The following is a 22,033-nucleotide window of genomic DNA, read 5'->3' as shown; positions in this document are numbered from 1 at the left end:
ACATTTTGGCATGTTCATGTTGTTTTTTTAGTGAAATCACACCTTTTCTGAAGTCAGTATGGCACATTCAACCATTTGAACACTTACAGGAGTCATTTATCTGTTGCAAACCGAAATTGTTTCAGATTTGGTAAAAAACATAACTTTGCATTAAATCTTATTCAATGTCACAGGAACTTTTGTTGTTCAGTATATATTCAGACTGTGTGAGTGGTGGGTTTTACCGGTGGGTAGAACAAGCAGGCCCTTTTGCGAACACCTGATGTAATCACTGATGACATCATCTGCATGAGCAGATTATAGGTGTTTCGTCATCACAAATCTCATGCAGTCATCGATACTTTTGTGTGGTATCTGTAAAAACACACCCACGTAAATGACGTATCACTTGAAACAAGACTAATGTTAGATTAATGTTTATTTGTTTGTTGTTTAACGCCGCACTCAGCAATATTTCAGCTGTGTGACGGAGTTCTGTAAATAATCGAGTCTGGACCAGACAATCCAGTGATTGACATCATCAGCATCCTGCTACGCAATTGGTATACCCTGACATGCATCAACCAAGTCAGCGAGCCTGACCACGCGATCCTGTTAGTCGCCTCTTACGACAAGCATAGTCGCCTTTTACAACAAGCATAGGTTACTGAAGACCTATTTTGCACTTGAAAATATAAAATGTCAACACCAAAGTGACATTAGGCTCGATTTTTAATAAGAGAATCCATCGGGCGTAAAAGACCGACTTATATGAACAGATCACTTAAATTCAGCGATGACACCAGGTGTTGGCAAAAAAAGGGTAAGTACGAGGTACGTCCTTATCTACCTGTAGCACCTGCATGAACACTGAAGTCTTTGTCTGTTGCCTGTTGCTGCACAGCAACCACCCTGTCATGTCACGGCCTTTGACCGATCGAGCCTTGACCAGACAATATAGCAACATGACGGCGCGCTTACACTGTGGCTGACTTAACGAGGTAGACCTTGCTCACCCATGAGGATGTTATTACGAAAAGATGTTACTGTGGACCTACTTGACCATACATGCGAGCGCTATGTTGCCTGTACCCCCTGGGCGCTCTGGTCTCACATACATTATTGCACAATACAGGCAATTACGGAAGCCTTTTAGCGGCGTTATTTGAAACAAGTCCTGTAGTCCTTGCCAAAGTGCCTAATAGTTGAGGTGTCATAAGGACTAGGAGACCTTTGACCTATTCAAGGGTTTTGCCATTCGTTATCACTATATGGACTAGTGGACTAAAACTGTAACTTTCTAAATCTGTTTTTAGGGCTATTTGGGTTTTTTGTTTTGTTCTTGAAATTTCAAGTTACTAACTTGAAATTTCAAGATGTTACATGTATGTTGAAATTTCAAGATACTTACACAGTATCTTGGAATTTCAAATTAGTATCTTGAAATTTCAACTTATCTTGAAATTTCAAATTGCTACTGCTTTTTTCATGTATCGGTGGTAATGAAAAGAATATAATCTATAATATCTATCTAACAGAATGTAACTTATAGAGCGACAGCAGCCGCCTCGGGATAGACAAAGATTTCTTGCCACTAATAGATCGTTCTCTCTGTAACAGCTGTACCCTGTATCATTGATTTAAGTTCCTTCTAGGTTTAGGGTTAGGGTTAGGGTTAGAATATACACGAGACTGATTATTCTCTCCAGCTGACGTTTTGAGTTTACACGACTGCTGATTTCTTCATCCAGTTTGTGTTGCTTTCCCCATACACGTAGAACCGAACAGCTTTCTCGGAGTCATAGACCCTTTCAACATAACATTGTGTCTTAAGGGTGCATTTTGGGAATTGTAGAATGTGTTTGTTTGGCGGATCCTATCGGAATCGTAATCATGCATCACCAGTACATTGCTGTTCCTTGGCTGTGTCTGTTTTTACTTCACGTTTAGAAAGCATCACATACAGGTAAGACATAACATGGGCTCATTGTGGACCATATCCGGCTTTTGCATTGGACGAGAGGTGGGTAACGTAAAAGCGAAATTAAGTTGATACGTATATTGAACTCAGAGTGAGAGCCATTGTATTAACGTCGTCGCAAGTTCCGACTTCCATAGTTGGACCATCTCTCTATGAAGGTTCATATTCCAATGAACTCACACAAAGTGAAAATCAATTCTTAAATCTGTTTGACAAATCATTATACTGCCCTTCCAAGATGGTCCAATTCATCAACGATGACTGATAAATGTTATCGCCATAGGTCCACAAACAACGTCACGTGTCGGCCATTTTAACGTCTTGCACTTCATGTACACATACGCGATAAATCACAAAGACCAATCAAGATCGAAGTGTGTTTTATTTCATGATAAAACATTCTTCTATCACGGCATCATTTTTGGAGATTCAAACATGCGCTCGAAAATTGATGACGTCGTAAATTGGACGGGACTTTTTAGAGGGAAATGTCTTGTGAGTTGTTTCCCATAGATGTAGCTTGGCTATGCGCATAAACGAGGAAGATATATGACAATCAGTATTTGGAGAAATGGTATAGGTAATCGAAGCGAGGGTCGTGAAAATATGCGGGAAATACCCAGCTTAATCCTCATGTTCTTAAAATGGACTTGCCCGACATTTACGCGGCCGGATTCTATTCAGGGAGTCATCCTTTTTAAAATTAGAGTAAATATTTTTAAACCTTAGAGAGGTTGTACATTATGTTGACATCTCATATAAGAAAAAAACGACTCGTGGTCGTGTTTATCGTACAATAAAAAACTGCAGGGACGAGGCGGTAAAAGGTTCGATTATACCGTAGTCATTTATGCATTAAAGACTCTTAGTTGTGTAAATAAATCAAACACACGGTTAAAAGCAGATATTAAATTATGTAACAAAACCAGCCCCATATACCCTATTCCCCATTTCACAATCAAATCAATAAATGTAATTATTCAAATATTTTACTTTCGACAATAAAAGTAAAAAAACAAACCAAAACACTGCAGGGACAATAAACTAATTAGGACTGGGACCCTCAGGGTTTGGGGTGTTCCCAAATTGCTCAAAATTGAAATTTGGTGAGGATTAAGGGGATAAGGGCTTTGGGACTAAAGTCAGTTCCTGACGGGTGAATGCTAGTTAGCTCAAAAGCTGAAGCTCAGAAGCTGAAGATAGCATTTGACAGTTGAATTTTGAGTGAAGACCTATCACCTAGAAACGTTGCGATTACTTGTCGAGTGTTGCGTTGTTATTTGTGCACCTGACACTTGAATATTGAGTGAACAACCATCACCTAGTTGTGTTGTGATTAGTATCAACTTACTTAAAGTGACTAGGTATATCAACATGAAGTTACGAAGTGTAGGTCAGAACCATTATGGCAAACGCTCGAGTTAAAGTCCAGTATATTCCTAACACTAAGTGTGGTAGGATATTGGCTCATGCTGACTATCGATATAAAAAAACAGCCACAAAGACACGGCATATTGGAGATTTGTACACCATATCACTGGATACACACAATTTTTATGGACTTGCTTGACAACGGTATAAGGATCTATACCGAAACGTCGCTTTTTACAGTATTAAAGAAGTTGTTATCCATAAAAATTGTGTCTATCTTGTCAACCGCCAACTTCTAAGTAATGCCTATCAAACAAGATATCACTGGATGTCCAGCCAAGCTGAACACGAAGAATGACGTTCCAGATATACTAGATAAGTTTAAGTACCTCCACAACCATCACGCAGACCTGTCAAAAGTAGACATTAGGGCCTTCTTAAGCAACATGAAGAAGCGTGCTAGTGAAGAAGTGATTCCAGTTACATACTGTACAAGAATATACCAAGTGTTATCTAGAAGCTGCCTCCCATGGAGTTTCTGACTTCTAATGTGTCATTTGTTTTTATGTGTCTTTATAAATTTGGTAACAGACATTTATTATTTTTCATACAAACTATGTCTTCTGTCAGGCGATGGAACAGACTGAACTATAAGCCCCATTTGTTCAGCCAATGAACAGGTACATTAAATATTCACCTTAATAGAAACTGACTTTTTATTTTGTTTCTTTTTCATTTATCGGTGGTAACGAAATTAATATAATCATAATTTGGAACAACCTTTTTTTATAACAGCCGCTTCAGACCGTACATGAGGCCCCACAAAAACGTCTGTGATAGCATTGGCCTATTCTTAGCTTTGGCAGATGAAAACAAACTATTATATCTACTTATGATGGACCAATAATGATGTTATAGACATGACACCACTAGCCATTGTCAAAATCACTAATGCTATAAACAAGGAGTGTACCCTGAGAGTAAAAATGATATGTGTCAATATTTGTTTGTATAACACGGATTCATTAATACTTTATCTGCAGACCCGCAAAGATCCGGGGTAGAATAGGCCTTCAGTAACCATGCCTGCCGTAAAGGGTGACTATGCTTGGCGTACGAGGAAACTAACGGGATCAGGTGGTCAGGCTTGCTGACTTGGTTGATGCACGCATCGTGTCCAAATTGCGTGGATCGATGCTCATGATGTCAATCATCTGATCCGCTGGTCCACACTCGTTTATTTACAAACTGCCGTCATATAGCTGGAATATTACAGTGTGCGGCGTTAAACAACAAACAAAGAAAACTTGATTTGTAGTTTCTAAATGAAGAAGGCATTTTTTACTTGTGTGCAGCGAGTTATTATTTTCTTTTGTTTTGGAACATAGTCCGAACGCTTATATATCCTGATTCTGTGGCTCACAATATTGGTATGAGTGTGCCATCCATACAAGCAAGCACCTGAGCGAATCTACCAACATCATTATACGAATCTTTGGGGTACTGAATGGAACCGAAGGATCACTTGCACACGCCTTTGACCACTGCACGTCAAAGTTGCAACAGCTCAATATCGTACATTTCAGAAGCTGCTACACCGAACGAAGTAATACGTTAGATAAAGATGTTACAATAATAATAAAATAATAATATATGTACATTCATATCCTACTGACCTCTAGCCTTGGCTGTAGCTAACGTGATTTGGTCTCACTCGGAGACTTAAAAAGCGTCTCATGCTCTATGTTACAGTTACTGATTCCACAATAACCCCTTCCAATGATATCAAGATATATTGAATACTGACCCATTTCCAACTGAAAATGTTTTGTTTTCAGCAAATTAAGTTCAGATCCTGGACGAGCCCCGGGTTGCCGTTGCGTGCTGATTCCCAAATTGCAACACAGAAACTGGTACGTATAGTACTACATTGTCAAATCAGTAAAAACAACAACACAAGATCCATGAACAATACAGAAATTATACTGAATAGACAGGATTAGGGTTACAATCACAAAAGTCAACACAATGTCTCTAATATGTGCTTACAGCGATAAATACCTAAGCACTCAGGAATTTCCAATATTTGTCACAGTTTTGTGAATTGCCTTAACATAAAAATAAACATATTATACTGACGTCTGAGATCAATAGGATAAAAATTACCAAGCCAATTTACAGCCAGGTTGTTCTCACTTGATGAAACTTGGCCAAACTGATCATCAAGGTTGAAATTAAAGTGTCAAATATTCTTAAAGTGAAACACAACACTAGTCTCTGAGAAAATGGCATCACAAGTCATTATCTCGTGTGTCCGCCATGTGCATTGATGACTGCCGTGTAACCTCGATACACGGAATGGATGAGGCGGTTAATGAAGGCCTATAGGCACTTGAGCCCACACTCTGAAGAACGCTTGTCGCAGTTCAGCTGCAGTTGTCGGCCTTGGTCGGACGTCAATCCTCCGTCTTTGGATCTCGTCCAACAAGTGCTCAACGGGATTTATATCGGGACTGAGGGCAGGCCAATGCATGGTTCTGATACCATTCTGCTGGAGGAAGTCTCTTGTTGCTCTCGCAGTGTCGGCACGGGCGTTAGCATGCTGAAACTCGTAGTTGCAGCGAAGTGCCAAATGAGGTATGGCGTGTGGTCTAAAGACTTTATCAATGTAGCGAGCTACTGTGACACCATTGCCTCTCCCTGGACTGATGTTCTGGAAGACCACAGGGCCGACCCTCAGTGCAAGATCAATTCCACCCCACACCATGATGCTCTGACCACCCCTAGAGTCTCTCTCAACAACACAAGCATCCGAATAACGTTCCCCACGGCGTTGCCAGACTCTCTCTCTGCCATCTGCTGATGAGATACAGTGACGGCTCTCGTCTGAGAAGAGGATTCTCCTCCAATGCTGTCGGCGCCAATGCTGGTGCTGTGTTGCCCACTGAAGACTGTGACAGTGGAGGTGTCTGCTCGTCAATCGTCGATGCACTAATGTGTCACTGGTGTGTCCCCATGGTCTGTCGAGCAGTTTCAGCAGCAGTAACAAAGCGATCTTGAAGATGCTGTCACACAATCTGACGATCCTGACGTCGGTTGGTGAACCTTGGTCTTCCACTACGTGGTCGGTCATCTGTGGTGTTGGTGGTCTAGTACCGTTTCTGGAGCCTGTATATGGTCCTTATGTGGACTTGAAATGCGTTGGCTACTTGCCGGCCCGTTTGTCCAGCTTGCAATCGTCCAAGGGCTTGGTGTCGCTGATTTCTTGCCAATCTTGGCACGTGGTAGCAATTCAATAACGAATGAATGTTATCTGATCTGGGTGGATTTTTATAGGGCAAGAACTGGGGAACGCATGTGTATTTCAATTTGCACGGAACTCACGTGCATCGGATTACCATGGCCGTTGCCGTGATGCGTATGGGCGATCGGTGTTATTGTCATCTGCTCTGTTATTTTATCATCAAATTTATTTTTTCCGCACAAGGTAATGTTAATTTTTAGAAACTTTGACAAAAATAACCTAGATATTTAAATGACAACTTTTCATGCAATGTTACATGGGGTGACGAATCTTTTGTGGGTGAGTATATAATATTCAGCTCACATTAATAGTGCTTTGCTGCTTTTTAAAAATATTTTGACACTTGTTTAAGTTAGCCTTACACTAAGCTAGGTAACGTTGCTCACTGGTCGTGTTTGATTTAAAGGGCTTATATAATTATATATGCATTGCTTAGCAAACTGTCAATGAGTAGATCACACAAACACAAATATTAAATTAAGTTCATTATTACAAACATATACTCATACATCGAAGGGGGTCACATATTCTCACGATATTACGACAGTGTGCTATCCAGAAATTACTCAAATGTGTCCAAAGTCTCATGAAACAAGCACTTAGGTTGATGCATGTGATCGTATCCCAATTGCGTAGACCGATGCTCATGGACGTCAATCACTTGATTGTCTGGTCCAGACCCGATTATTTACAGAACGTCATCATCTGGATGGCACATTGCTGAGTGCGGCGTTAAACATTAAACAACCAAATACACTTATAAATTAACCTCTTCGGCGAGATCGAGAACGATTTCGTGCTGAAAACCCCACCATCATGATAAAAGACACCATTTGGCGGAGCCTCAGACGAGTGCTTGTGTTACCCAGCGCCACCAAAAGGATTAAGACATCAGGCAAACAGTTTCTCAAAATTCTTTGAATGAAGACATCATTTCGTAACTGTATGATAAAGGTTGCTTCACAAAGAATAAAAAAATGGTACAATTGGCGAGTACTGGCCAATCAATACGATGAAGTAATTTCAGCAATATTTATGTCCCTGATCAGTACATAGTTTCTATATTACATTAGATTCATTAAATGTAAATGCGAGACCATGTGAGCTGCAGTACACTCATAACGTTGACACACATAACCACAATAGACCCGTATATTGTGCAGGGTCTGAAAACAGTGCGCCCTGTGGGCTGGTAAAATAAGTTCAAACTAAGCCAAATAATGGCGGAGCACAGCCACAAACTACATGATCCCCCTGGTAATCAGACCAGTACTCCGAAAAAAAAACCTGATGAACAGAGACAATTGGAACTATAAAAGAGAAAGATCGATTCAACCAACCTAGCGGACGACGACCAGCATGGCCCAGACACTGGCTCTGACGACATTATGCTGAAAACAAGAGTCCTGAGGGTACAGAAAAAATCAGTGAATTGAAGTCCCGCGAGTACAACGAAATGAAAAAAATCTGTCGAGTTGATTCATAATTCCATAACTGAAATCAGAACACAGGTCCTCCTCGAAGAGGCGTCAACTCTACATAAGGAAAACTTGCAGTAATGGAAACTCGATTAACCAGACTAGAAAATGAGGTTCTGGGGCACGAACGATATCAGTTACCATTAATCTACTCTTCTATGGTCTTGACGAAAAGCGAGGTGAACAATTGAAAGAAATCGTACAGTCTTAATATCTACTAACTTGAAATTGAAAACAACAAAAAAAAGAAAACTTAAACAGATTGGGTAAGCCAGTCTCTCTCGTCGACAAGACACAAAGACAGAGAGCGATTATTTAAAATATAACCATTTCGAACTTTTTGAAGTTACAACAACCTTGGTTTGGGTAAACAGCATATAGTTGAAACAGTTATTCTCCTTGTTCCCACATGCTGAATGGCAATGAATAAAGTATAACATAATGCAAATTTCAATGACTTAATCTAAAGAGAAAATAAAAGCTAGACATTGGAATGAAAGGGAAGTGACTAAACAACTGTCAGTTCATGACACCGAACAGGTACATGTACGAAGTAAAGATGAAACACTACAGCAGCAATATGTAAAAGCACAAAATGAATCGGAAGACATTTATTATTTAAAGGCAAAAGTCTCTTTTATTAGAACGAGAAGTAATTGATTTAAGAAGGTGAAAAGTGTAAAAAAATATATTTTAATAATTTAGAAGGATGTCACAAAGAAAAAGTAAATATACCACAAATAAAAACTCAAAAGCGGATGAAATATCAATTGAACGAAATGCCCCACCAACTTCATATATTCTATAAAGATGAACATTCACATCAGAAACTGAATTGGCAAATGACTGAGGTGCAAAAGGAATGTTTGGAATTTAATCTAACAGAAAAGGATTTACGACATTCATTGTGTAACATTAAAAGTAACAAGTCCCCAGGATGACAAGGCTTGTGTACAGTGTTTTCTCAATTTTTTTGTTGAAATGTCAAAAAGCCTTTCTTGAATTATGTCAACCATTCCTTCCAAACATGTAAGTTAACAATATCTCATAAAGTGGAATTAATACACTTTTAGATAAACACGGAAAACACGTTACTGATTGATAACAAGAGACCAATTACATTGTAAAATGTATATTATACAATAATTGCAAAGCTCTTACAAATAGACTAAAGTCTGTCATGCCAGTTCATCCTCTCAAATTTGGTTTATTAAAGGCAGATATATTAGGGAGGATACTAGATGTTTGTCAGATCTGTTGGAAATGTACGATGATTCTGAAGAAGGTATTATTGTGTCTTCAGATTTTCCAAAGGCTTTTGATTTTAGGGAAAAATGTTTTGAAAAGTTCAAATTGGATCGAAGATGTGTAATTTGGTTTTCTATATGTTATTTTCCCCCAGAAAGTTGTTTTATTAATAAAGGTAGATCTACACAATTGATTCTTTCAGTTGCAGGAGTTAGGCAAGGCTGTACCTCAAGCCCATATATTTTTTATTACATGACTAGAAGCCTTCAATATAAAATTATCGAACATTAACGATATACGAGGATTTGTATAGGTAACAAAGAAATAAAAGGATCTTTTTTGCTGACGATACCAACTTAACTCTTAGATATATGAAATCAGTTGAAAAAAGCTTTTGAATATTATAATCAAATTTGAAAGGTAACTGGTTTCAAAATCGATCCCCCCAAAAGTAGTATCATGCTAATTCAGAATCTCCCACAAGAAATATGTATTAGTGGAAGTAGTATATAATGGATTTAAGTGTGTCAGTATTCGAAATAATAATACCTTGGCTGCAGAAAATCTAAGACCGCAAATATGGCCATCTAGAAATCTAACAATATATGGAGGGCTTTACTTTCTAAAGGAAAAGGTTTCTCTTGATTAATGTATTGAAGTAGTAGGATGCAAGTACTATACTCAATAAGAAAGAAAATTAATGCTGAATCACTTAAGATAACTTGGAATTATAAACGAGAAAGGGTTGAAATAACTACTAAAATAAACTCGAGTGATAATGGAGAAGCATCAATATTTAAATTGGATAATATGTGTAAATCCCTATGTCTTGCATGGATTCCAAGACCTTTTTCAATAAAAGGTTGTTGGAAAATTATTCTTGATTTGCCTTTCAAAAGAGTAGAGGGATTAAACTACAGGTATTGGTTCCATCATCTTATGAATATTCAAAATCAGAAGTCCTTGACCACGCGCATATGGATGGTTTGTTGTAAAAGCGAGGTTAGTATCCATGGTAATGAAACCAAACAAAAGAAAAAATGCTTTCAAGATGCCCATACTACACTATTAAAGCTGGAGAAAGAAAAAAAGAAAGTCAGTAATTCTATTGCTTTAGTATGCACCAAGTTGACATACTGAGACAAAGTTTGTAACGTTGTTTTTTCTTACCCTGTGATTGAGTTTCATCAATTTATTAAAACAGGAACTGCTCAACACATTCGCCAGCAAGTGCTTACATCATGGTATTCCTATATTTGTCATTGAATCATCCGTTCTGCGGCACCTGTTGTGTGAAAATGAGTCGGAACCTGGCTGTATCCTGTGCTCGGCTGGAGATGTCATCTCACTGGGGGTGTTTGGAGCAGACTGGGACAAAGGGGTATGTTAAAACCATAACACATTGCTAAATTTATTGAGGGCAAAGACACTTTTCTCCATCAATATTACCGGCCCATGTAAATTGTCAAGTTGGACACCAGAGCCTTCGTAGCTCATCCAAAATGGTTCATGCCCAGAGCTCGGACTTTGTAACATGTTACCATGTTGTCTGGTCCATCTACACTGAATTATCTTGCCGAATAGTTAATTGCTGGAATATCTTCTCATACTCAGGTGATCTTTCCATACCACCCTTTGATAATTTGATTGAGTGAGTGAGCGAGTTAAACGTTAACGTCACATCAATATTTCAGTCATATCGTGACGATATATGTATATATCCTCATTTAAAAGAAGAAGGTATTTTTTTATTAAAAACACAAAATAAAATTGGCTATAGATCGCCAGCAACCAAAGTCAGGCCACCATACTAGGGACCGTGGGGACTTACGAAACCTCCTCGTCCTGCTCGGTTCCGCAGCAGGATTTATATCATTCCTTCAGCTGCTGGTGATGTATGCAGTTTTAGCCATCAATGTAAAATGACAAATATACTACTTCTATAAGTTGGGGGGACACCAACAATCTAAGTTACTATTAAGCAGCTCCAATAAATATAATAACACACTTTGTACATCAACATTTATGAATCAATTTCATTTCTCTTAAAAAGCACAATATAAATGAGAAATAACATTACTGGAAAGGTTCGTGGACGTTTTATAATGAAATATGTATCCCTTGTGATGGAAAAAAATCAATACAGTCAAGCAGGACATGCTTGACCGTGATTCTTTAGTCATAAGTTTACAGACAACCAAATGTTTTCCCATAGACTTCTAAAGTAAAGTTATAATTTTTTTTAAAAATAACTAAGCATTCAACAGCTATTACCTGTACGTGTGTGCACAGTTTGGCTTTAGAGCAGCAATAAAAACATAAAAAATAAACAGCTTAGCCAGCTCCTTTTCCGAGTACAGGAAGCTAAACACACCACCCCCAGTTTTGCACCAAATGTCACCTACTTGAAAATAGCTGTGGTCACATTCAGCATAAGTCATCATGTTGAAAAAGACAGTACTAAATATAGAAAAACATGGTCAGTTTTAATAACTGGATGGATGTACATTTAAAAGACATGAAAATCTTACAGAATATCCTCCAATCACAGCCTGCGGATATATCTCGATCTGCACAAAAGCCGCACTGTCCTAACTGGTTCTGATTTGGTGTAGTAGAACCATGAGGGGTACACAACGGAGGATCCCCATCTTTCAATAAATATTCATGTTTATATCTGCAATGACCATCATCACATTATGACGTCTTGAACTCTTGACTGACAGCCCAAGTGAGTGTAACCCAGTAGAGGGTTTAATTCCATGGAATGTCTTAATATCCATGTGGGTGCCCCACTTCTTTTGTACTACAATGTAGATATCTCATGATTACAGATGTATAGCCAATGTATGGGATCAGAAGTGATATCACAGATTTGTTGAGTGCTGCTTTTGCAGAAGCATTAGCCATTGTGTTACCATTGATTCCAACATGACTAGGTAACCAACAAAAGACGATGTCATATTGGCCAGTAACAAGATCGTTAAATATATATTGTTTTTAAATCAAATAAAAGAGGATTTTTACTGGACATATTTTTAATAGCATAAGGCACGGAAGAGAATCTGAAAATATTATGCACTGTTTATGTTTAGATTGGTTATTGATATATTTTAGAGCTCTTAAGAATAGCATTTGCTTCTGCTGTGAATATGGGGCTATTATCTGGTAATCTTGAAGATATTGAATCTCATTAAAATCAGATGAGAGTTTTCACTGCCGCTAAGCAAAGATCTGAGGACATACCATTATTGGTCACGTCAGAACGACCTTTCGCGAACTTTGACCGACCATTGAAACGAATAACAAGAAGTCGACATCTGCCAATGAGAAAGCAACTTTCTCGAGCTTTACGGCACTCATATCAACCTGGCGACTTCTGACTACGCTTGAAAAATATGTTGACACAGTTCTCGATTAAAATTTTGAAAACAGAACAAACGAACAATCCGGAATGTCTTATATATGGTTGCGATTGTATGGCAGGGCTTTCCTCGTACTTTGCAACGCCTCCTCGATTCAAATGTTTATCCCACAGAAGCGAGAGTCATTTTACAGAATCATTCGTACGGGCCGTAACTGTCGTTCGGAATATCCTGTGCTTACATTTTTTAGGTTGCATGATTCGAAAACGCATTCCGACTGTCACTTTCATGATCTGGTAAGCAACGCTTTGATTGGTCGGATGAAAGGTCGTTCTGACGTGACCCGTAATGGGAGGTCCTCAGATCCTTGTTTAGGGATACCGAGAACTAAGATCTGATTTAAATGAGATTGGAAAATATTATTCCGGACCCAATGACAGTGGCACTAGCAACTGTGCCACCATCCTTGGATCCTCCTGTAAATGTAGTGTCACATGTGTTTCTTAATTGATGGTATTCTTGTTGATAAATTAGTCGGTTTGTTTCTAATTTCTAAAGTTTGGTTAATGTCAAACCTCCTTTTGACTCTACTAAATGGCCAAGGAGGCGATGGCAAAAGCTGAATGGGGGCTATATCTTGAAGGTTAATATGCGCAAATGAAATGTCTTTTTTATTCTGATTCCGAGTGTTGGGATAAGAGATGATTTGTTAATGTAAATATCTGCGTAAAGAGGATTAAATACTCAAAAGCTGGATATGACTGGTTTGAATATAATTTAGTGATGTTTTGTAAAGATAACTTCAGACGGCTTTGGTCAATGAGTAGTTCCTCTGCTGCCTATGAATGGGAGAAGATCTAAAGGTTCCAAAGCAAAGCCTAAGGCCTTGATGATGAAGAGTATCTAGTTTTTTTGTAAATTACTTTTACATGCTCCACTATAGACGATGGAGCCGTAATCAAGTTTTGAACGAATCAGTGACATGTACAAGTGTAAGAGGGTTAGGTCTTTGAAAGGCATTTAGTAGTGATATACATAAGGAAGAGAATTATATGGATGTCAACTTCGTAATTATGAGGAACATGATAAAGTAGTTGACATTAATATATTCTCTTCCTTATGTAAGAGTGTTTTCTGATCCCTTACCCACTCTAAATTAGAAACTTCTTTCAACAAATCACCTTCAGGCATTTGCTTTAAGGTATTCTATATAAGGAAGTTAAATGGCTGTCAAAAATAGGTTCCAATAACTTGGCCTCCTTTACAACTTTGATAGGGGTGTCATTGGAAAATAGTTCAGGGTCCTTATGCAGCTTACATTGTCTTCAGGATTGTATAAAATTATTTTTCTATTTCGAAAATCTGTTTCTAAAGAAACCACTTGTGAATTTTAGACAGATTTGTAACTGCCTCTCTATTGTATGCATATATTTTTTACCACGACAAGAAATATTAAGATCATCCAAGAACAGTGATCCATCTACTGAATCAGTAAACACCTTTGAAAGACTAAACATTTTAATATTAAACAATCTGACAGACAGAATTGTGGGACGCTCAGATACTGATAATAATGGCCAGACAAGGTTGAACCCTCTCGGACTTGTAATTGCCTATCCGCAAAAACTGTGACATAAGATGAGGTAAACAACCACAATAATAAAAAATCCTTTAAATTGCCATTCTTCCAGGTAATATAGCATACTTTCGCAAGATCAAAGAAAATTTATATTGATACATTTACTACAGCATTTTAACAAAGGATTCTACTCATACAATGATCAGTTTTGTACCATTTGTAGCTCATGTAATGAAGATACTTCACTTCAATCTCCACCGTTTGAATCAAAATTAACTTTTTTTTTATTTTCCTGCTGTTTCTGATATCTCTCAGGGACGTAATTTGATGATGAAGAATATTTGGCTAAGGTTTTGCCAAATTTATTTGCATTATCAGATTTATCAGTTGTTAATTTGCCACCTTCTTTAGGATGGTGTACATATGTTTTTTAAGCTTGATTTTTTTATTTTTCAACCATGTTCCACATCTTGGACGTAGTTGTAGTTTTGGAGACATAGTTCCTGCAAGAATGCCGCTTATTGTGTTGATATGCACCTCATGCCTTGGCACTAGTAGTAATCTTAACTTCATCAAAGTTCTTGGATGTGTATATTCATTATTAAACCATGGTTTACGAATGTAAGGATTTGCAGAGGACTTAGGAATTGTAAGGTCAGTAAATTCATTCAGTTCAGCCGAAAAGAAGTGTATGGGATCTGATACATTTCTGAAATTATCGAATCTGGACCAGACAATCCAGTGATTAATATCATGAGCATCGATCAACACAATTGGGATCAATGACATGCATCAACCAAGTCAGCAAGCCTGACCACCCGATCCCGTTAGTCGCCAAATAGAATAGGTCTTCAGCAACCCATGCTTGCCGTAAAAGGGGACTTTGATAGTCGTAAAAGAAGACTAACCGGATCGGGTTGTCAGGCTTGCTGTATTGGTTAATGCATGTCATCTATCCCAATTGCGTGAATCTATGTTCATGATGTAAATCACTGGATTGTCTGGTCAAGACATGATTATTTACAGACCGCCCTCATACAGCTGGAATATTGCTGAGTGCGGCGTTAAACAAACCAAACCAAACCAAACCCAATAGAGGGTTATGCCAATATAAATCTCCCTTGATGATGCAAGGCTAATCATATAGATTCGGAAGATCAGAATGCCAAAGAGCAGATGACAGGGGGGATATACAATGAGCACAAAGTTAATACAGTGTGCAAGGCGGGTAGCAACAGCTTGAAGATTAGTATTTAAATAAATAGCACTATGAATAATGTCCTACTTGATAAAATAGTGGAGCCTCCGGTCGCTTATCACCTGGAATTCACATAGTTGGAAACTGATAACAGCGTTTCAATATTCCTGAAAGTCAGGGTTCTTGAGCATTGTGGTTGCTCGTGTTACAGGTACAGCTTCAACACTATATGAACTGTGGTCAAGGTTGTATCACTGCGAACATTCCCAATCACACTATTTTAAGAAGCAATTACATGTATGTATCGATTATCAAGCTAAACGTTTTAGGCTGAAGATATAATTTTCGTCACAGGAATCACTCCTTCTAGAACTCAATGACCTTGATATTGTACTGAATGAAGTGACCGCTCCTGATCCCCGCCTGTTGTCCTTGGAGCGGACCACTGTCCCCAGTGTTCCTACACATTACCTCGTCCGCCAGTCGGGAAGCCTTCCTCTGCATCTGGTGGTATTCTACGAACGGGACGACAACTACTGGTGGCACAGTTCGCTTGAGCCCTCGAATACCAGGAACAGTCAGATCTTTCAAGGATTCAACACGACGTTTGGAAACAGCGCAGGAGCATATGACAGGTACAAGACGTGACCTTTACCACCTGGGCACATTGCATCGGACAACTCATGTGTTGTATTTATAGTATGACTCGTGCTACAAACGGGAGCTTATTACGTCGAATACTGTATGTTTTCTTCTGATTCTTGCTGTCTTTTCTTCATATTAAAGTTTTGTTATAGAAACTGTTATGTAACTATTTTGGGAAAGGGTTGTTTAAGTTGTGAAAACTTGTGCCCAATCCTTTTCCTTGTGAATAACATATGTTTAAATCATAACTAGATTCGATGTCCGACTGACGACGGTGGACGGCATATGGCTCTACCTCCCGCACCCAGTAGGGGAGTTCCTGGTCCAGATGCCGAGGTCCAAGTTCATTGAGTGTGACTATCAAGGGGCGCAGACATATCTCAGTAAAAACCCTCCAGAAAGAGGTCTACTAACATTACATGGGGTAGAAGTCCTGTCTCAAGCGAAGAGGGCTCTGGGTCACCTTGGCGTTCCTTTCTGGCTCAGTTGTGGGACGTGTCTTGGTGAGAGCATCTATATGGCATTATGTTACGTCACCCACCACCAGTAAGGGTCCCGTTGTTTCTCAATCTGTGTGTGTGTGTGTGTGTGTGTGTGTGTGTATGTGTGTGTGTGTGTGTGTGTGCAAACAAACAAATCAAACACTCGGTTCTGGTCACTTTCACCAAAATATACAGCTATACAGATAAAAGTCTAATAACAAAGCTTCTGGACGCTTACATAGGAACTCGATAAAAGTATCAATATCTTGTGTGACATTCTCCGGTGGTCAGACAGGCCTGGGCCCCTTCCACAAAGCGATCGGAGCTCCCATACTTTAACATAGACTTACGACAGTCTCAGCGCTAAGATTGCTTTGTGGAACGGGGCCCTTGGCACGACGCTTTATGGATAATGTTAGCCGCCCGATGGCGTCATTGGAAACGCGATCGCACTCCTCCAATAACGAACGTTCCAACTGAGAACCTTGTTTTATCTGTCTCCAAAAATGATCCCAAATGTATTCTAAAGGTGAGAGGTCTGATGAGCGTGACAGCCAGCATCATGAGGGTACATTATTTATATTAAGAAAGCCCTGCATTATTCGAGCAGTGTGAGTTCTGACATATTAATTTTGAAACACTATCGCCCGTGGTTATCTTCTGACACAGGAAGTGAATAAGTGAGTGGTTTGGGTTTAACACCGCTTTTATCACTATTCCAGTTATAACACGGCGTGTCAGCTTAATGTGGGAGGAAAGCACGAAGTGATGCAGGTCTCAGACGTTTACCACTTCGGTGAAACCCACGAGCACTGGTATGGTGCTTACAAACCTAGAAACATAATCGGGGCGAACTGGGATTCGAACCAACAGTCATAGGTTTCTGGCGAGCCCAAGGGACGCAACTCCGCAAATAGCTTCGCCTAAGACGGCTAGGCCACCCGTGTCCCACTGACATGGAAGGACTCCTCGAAGGACAGAGACCACTGATGTTTATTATGCAGATGTTGACAGGTTTCTTGCTGCAAGTCATCGCCTTGATATTTGTGTTTTATGGTGCGGCGTCACAGTCCCGTCAACGCCAATGATGTCACCGTCAGGAAGCGGTTGACCAATTGCCACACCTTACTCTGTACGGTCACACGTCGTCAACGGCACTGTGGCTTGTCCCTCCTTTTCGGATCAACCGGATCCACAAATCAAAAGATGTTGAGTGTCTTTGTACAAACGTTTTCAGCCTGACTTCAGTTTGCCTTACTTGAGGTTTTAAACCTATTCACAATCTAACATTATGTGGATCGATAATATGATATCAATCACTGGATTGTCTTGTCCAGACTCGATTATTTACAGACCGTCGTCATATAGCTGGAATAGTGCTAAGTTAAGCAAGAAACAACAACAATATAACAATATATACTTTCTTTTGATCGACAGTTTATTTCATATATATAATCAAGATGTGACCAGGCTACACTATAAGAAACATACATATAATGAGTTTTAAGCTGAATTTCTAATACACAGATGTATGTTTTTCCTTTTCTTTCCGAAAAGCTAGTCAGTTAAAACAGCACCAATCAGATATAACAACTTGTATCTTACTGGACTTCTGTTATGCATAAGATATTGACAGTGAACCGGACGTTGACATTGTGCCAAAATACATACTCCAAACATTGTATTTATCAGGTTGGTATCGACAGTGTGGTTTCATTCCCTATGCCGGTGACATAGACATAGAGATTCCCATTCAGAACTACAGTACAGGCATCCTGCAGGCGTTTTTGATAGCTGGATTTCAACTCCTGCATGTCAAGGGGAAGGTGAGCCTTATGGTCCTTTATTAAACTCTTCTTTATGGTATTCGGGTTTTAACTGTTCTTTATTGTATTTTATGGTATAAGGGTTTCAACCTGTTCTTTGCCTTATTTTACGGCATTTGGGTTCAGCTCATCCTTACGGTGCCTTTGCCTGTGTTTGTGACGGGTGCCACCAGTGGGGCAGGATAGGCTCCCCATTTCGGGAATACCTGGTATCATTACTATTTGATAGCGATTCATATACACATCTTCATGGTATCGATTATACAATTCCATTGGATATGGAAAGGGTTTTGTCGCTTTATTTACAGTGTTCGCGCTTCAACTCTTTCTTTACGCTATTTCATGGTGTTTGGTTTTTAACTCTTCTTTACTTTATTTGAGTATTTAAGTATTCTTTGTGGTATTTTACGGTATTTGGGTTTAATTTTTTCTTGATGATAATTTATGTTGGTATTCCATTTCTGACTCTTCTTTACGGTATTTTGAGGTATTCAACTTATAGCTCTTCTACACGGCATTCGGGTTTCAACTCTTCCCTGTGGTATTTTATGGTATTCGGGTCTCAACTCTTCTTTGCGGTATTCGGGTTTCAACTCTTCTTTATGGAGTGAGTGAGTGAGTATGGTTTTACGCCGCTTTTAGCAATATTCCAGCAATATCACGGCAGGGGACACCAGAAATGGGCTTCACACATTGTACCCATGTCGGGAATCGAACCCGGGTGTTCGGCGTGACGAGCGAACGCTATAACCACTAGGCTACCCGACCGCCCCTCTTCTTTATGGCATTGTATGGTATTCAGGTTTTAACTCCTCTTTGCGGTAATTTATTGTATTTGGATTTCAACTCTACTTTACGCTATTTTATGGTATTCAGGTCTTAACTCTTCTTTGTGGTATTCGGGTTTCAACTCTTCTCTTTGGCATTGTATGGTATTCGGGTTTCAACTCTTCTTTATGGTATTGTGTGGAATTCGGGGGTCAACTCTTCTTTGCGGTATTGTATGGTATTCAGGTCTCAACTCTTCTTTGCGGTAATTTATTGTATTTGGACTTCCACTCTACTTTACGCTATTTTATTGTATTTAGGTTTCAACTCTTTTTTGTGGTAGTTGAACGTATTCGGGTCTCAATTTTTTTATGGTATGTTGAGGTAATCGGATTTCAACCCTTTCTTCAGGGTATGTTATGCTTTTCGGATTTCAACTCTTTCTTCAGGGTATGTTATGGTATTCGGCTTTCAAATCTTTCTTTACAGTATTTAGAGGTATTCAACTTATAGCTCTTCTACACGGCATTCGGGTATCAACTCTTCTCTGCGGTATTTTATGGTATTCGGGTCTCAATTTTTTTATCGTATTTTAAGGTAATCGGATTTCAGTCCTTTCTTTAGGGTATGTTATGGTATTCGGATTTCAACTTTTTCTTTAGGGTATGTTATGGTATTCGGCTTTCAACACTTTTTAACACAATACAAGGGAGAGGAACGTCCAAACACCGCCATCCTAAAACCAAAGATGAAATAAAAAAAACAAAAACATGTTGACACTACGGAGTCTCTGAACTGTTAATAAACCTATTCTGTCTAAGTCAGCTGTCATCCAAAGTCTGGCTGTCCTACATTAAAAGTATGTAGTTCTTCCCACTGACAAGGCCTCAAATAACAGCCATTGTATGTAGCATCACTATATTAATTGTTTGATCAAAGAACTTGATATGACTGACATGAAAAATGCCATTTATGAAGTCAGGGTGTTAATTGAGGAAGAAATCTGCTAAACTCAAGCATCATGACTTTCAACTTTTTGCTTGACGCTAAAATCTGAAGACATATCCATTCCTCATTTGTACTGGATGCTAAAGCTCTATAAACATTATGGCCAGGCACGACTTGAAGAAGGAGAAGAAGAAGAAGAAGTCTTTTATTTGTATCAAGGCCACTGGCCCATATACAATCCATACATTTGAAATAGTGTGGTGCATGAAAAAAGGTAAAGTCAGGTATAAATTGACAGATTTACGTAATCTAAGTAAAATATTATTCAATTAGTAAGGAATGTTAACATTTGAAATATCCGTGCAAGTAGTAGATTCTTTTCTCACTCCATTGTAGATGTCTGATAGTATCATAATGGCTTTTAAAGCTCATGGCATCAAGATCAATATGTGCTTCGTGTATGAGGAGAAGACCCATCTATGGCTAGGAGCAACCGACGCCCTCAATGGCCAGAAGTATAAGTGAGTGATAATAATACGAATCTCCTACCCCATCCTGCATAATTCCATTTGTGCTTTTTCAAAACGTGTTTCCTTTGCAGTTGGACTAGCTTCTAGCCTAACTATTTAAGAACAGACTTCAGTATGTTTGCTTGTGTATTGTAATGCGTTAATCTGCGTGTGCACATCTGGGTTTGTGTTCATACATGAACGCAAAATAATAATATGAATATAATATGCAGTACAAGCCCCACCCACTCTATTATCAGCCACTCATGAAACAGTAGTCTTCTAGTGGGCGTGGCCTATTTTTCAGGTTCATGAATACATAACGCACAAACAATGCTTGGTTAACCAATCAAATGCCATGGAATCACTTCCAATTATATGTATGTGCACATGACGCTTTGCTCTGTGGTTCACTGGCCTTCATTGGTAGCTTCTTAAAGATTACGGGGCGGTCGGGTAGCCTAGTGGTTACATCGTTCGCTTGTCACGCCGAGGACCTATGTTCGATTCCCGACATGGGTACAATGTGTGAAGCCCATGTCTGGTGTCCCCCGCCGTGATAATGCTGGAACATTGCTAAAAGCGTCGAAAACCATACTCACTCACTCTGAAAGATGACAGTTTGCAGGCAACACTTATGGCTGAGATGAGGCTGATGTCATATGTTGACCTTTTTACGTCACTAACTCACACATGATGCTCATCACTGCATGCTACTGGGGCCTCATGCCTATTGAGCGGCCCTGCTTTGGTTGCTGGTGGTCTTTAGTCCGTTCTGCTGGTAATTAATGTTGATAGTATTTAAATACGTTATACATCTAATAATAACACTCAGGTAGAAGGATATAAGCATGACTATTATTCCAGATACATTCTTCCAAAGTTTGACACTTGCTGGACTGACTTCATGGGTTGCCGACTGCGCATCCCCTGCCCTACTCTGCCCTACATCACTGCCGCCTATGGCAAGAACTGGAACACTTCAGTGAAGCATTGGGACTGGAGGGGAAGCGCGGGTAACGTGCAGAAGAACGGGGTCTGACCGAAGGAAGAATGGCAAACTGTGATACAGATCACATACTAGTGGGTCAATATCAGTAAATCAGAGCTACTGTACTGGAGGTCAGCTCATCATTAAAATGGGCAAACGTGTCGGCATGCCTTCATGAATATATCTTACACGTGTACCGTGTCTTCAATTCAGTCTGGAAACACGACAGACCGACGATGTTCACTTATTTAGATATTACACTTCAGTGAAGTAGTGGGACTGGAGGGGAAGCGCGGGTAACGTACAGAAGAACGGGGTCTGGCCAAAGGAAGAATGGAAAATTGTGATACAGAGGTGGTGA

At 39.3% G+C, this 22,033-nt stretch overlaps 1 pseudogene; it reads left to right on the top strand.

The window, feature by feature from the left end:
• Positions 1 to 1,835: 1,835 nt before the first annotated feature.
• On the top strand, positions 1,836 to 21,765 carry LOC139472885 (ribitol-5-phosphate transferase FKTN-like; annotated as a pseudogene).
• Positions 21,766 to 22,033: the final 268 nt, after the last annotated feature.

Source organism: Haliotis cracherodii, unplaced genomic scaffold (assembly GCF_022045235.1).
Source record: "Haliotis cracherodii isolate W230 unplaced genomic scaffold, xgHalCrac1.p SCAF_25, whole genome shotgun sequence".
NCBI classification, from domain to species: Eukaryota; Metazoa; Mollusca; class Gastropoda; order Lepetellida; family Haliotidae; genus Haliotis; species Haliotis cracherodii.
This window is presented reverse-complemented; position numbering and strand designations above follow the sequence as displayed.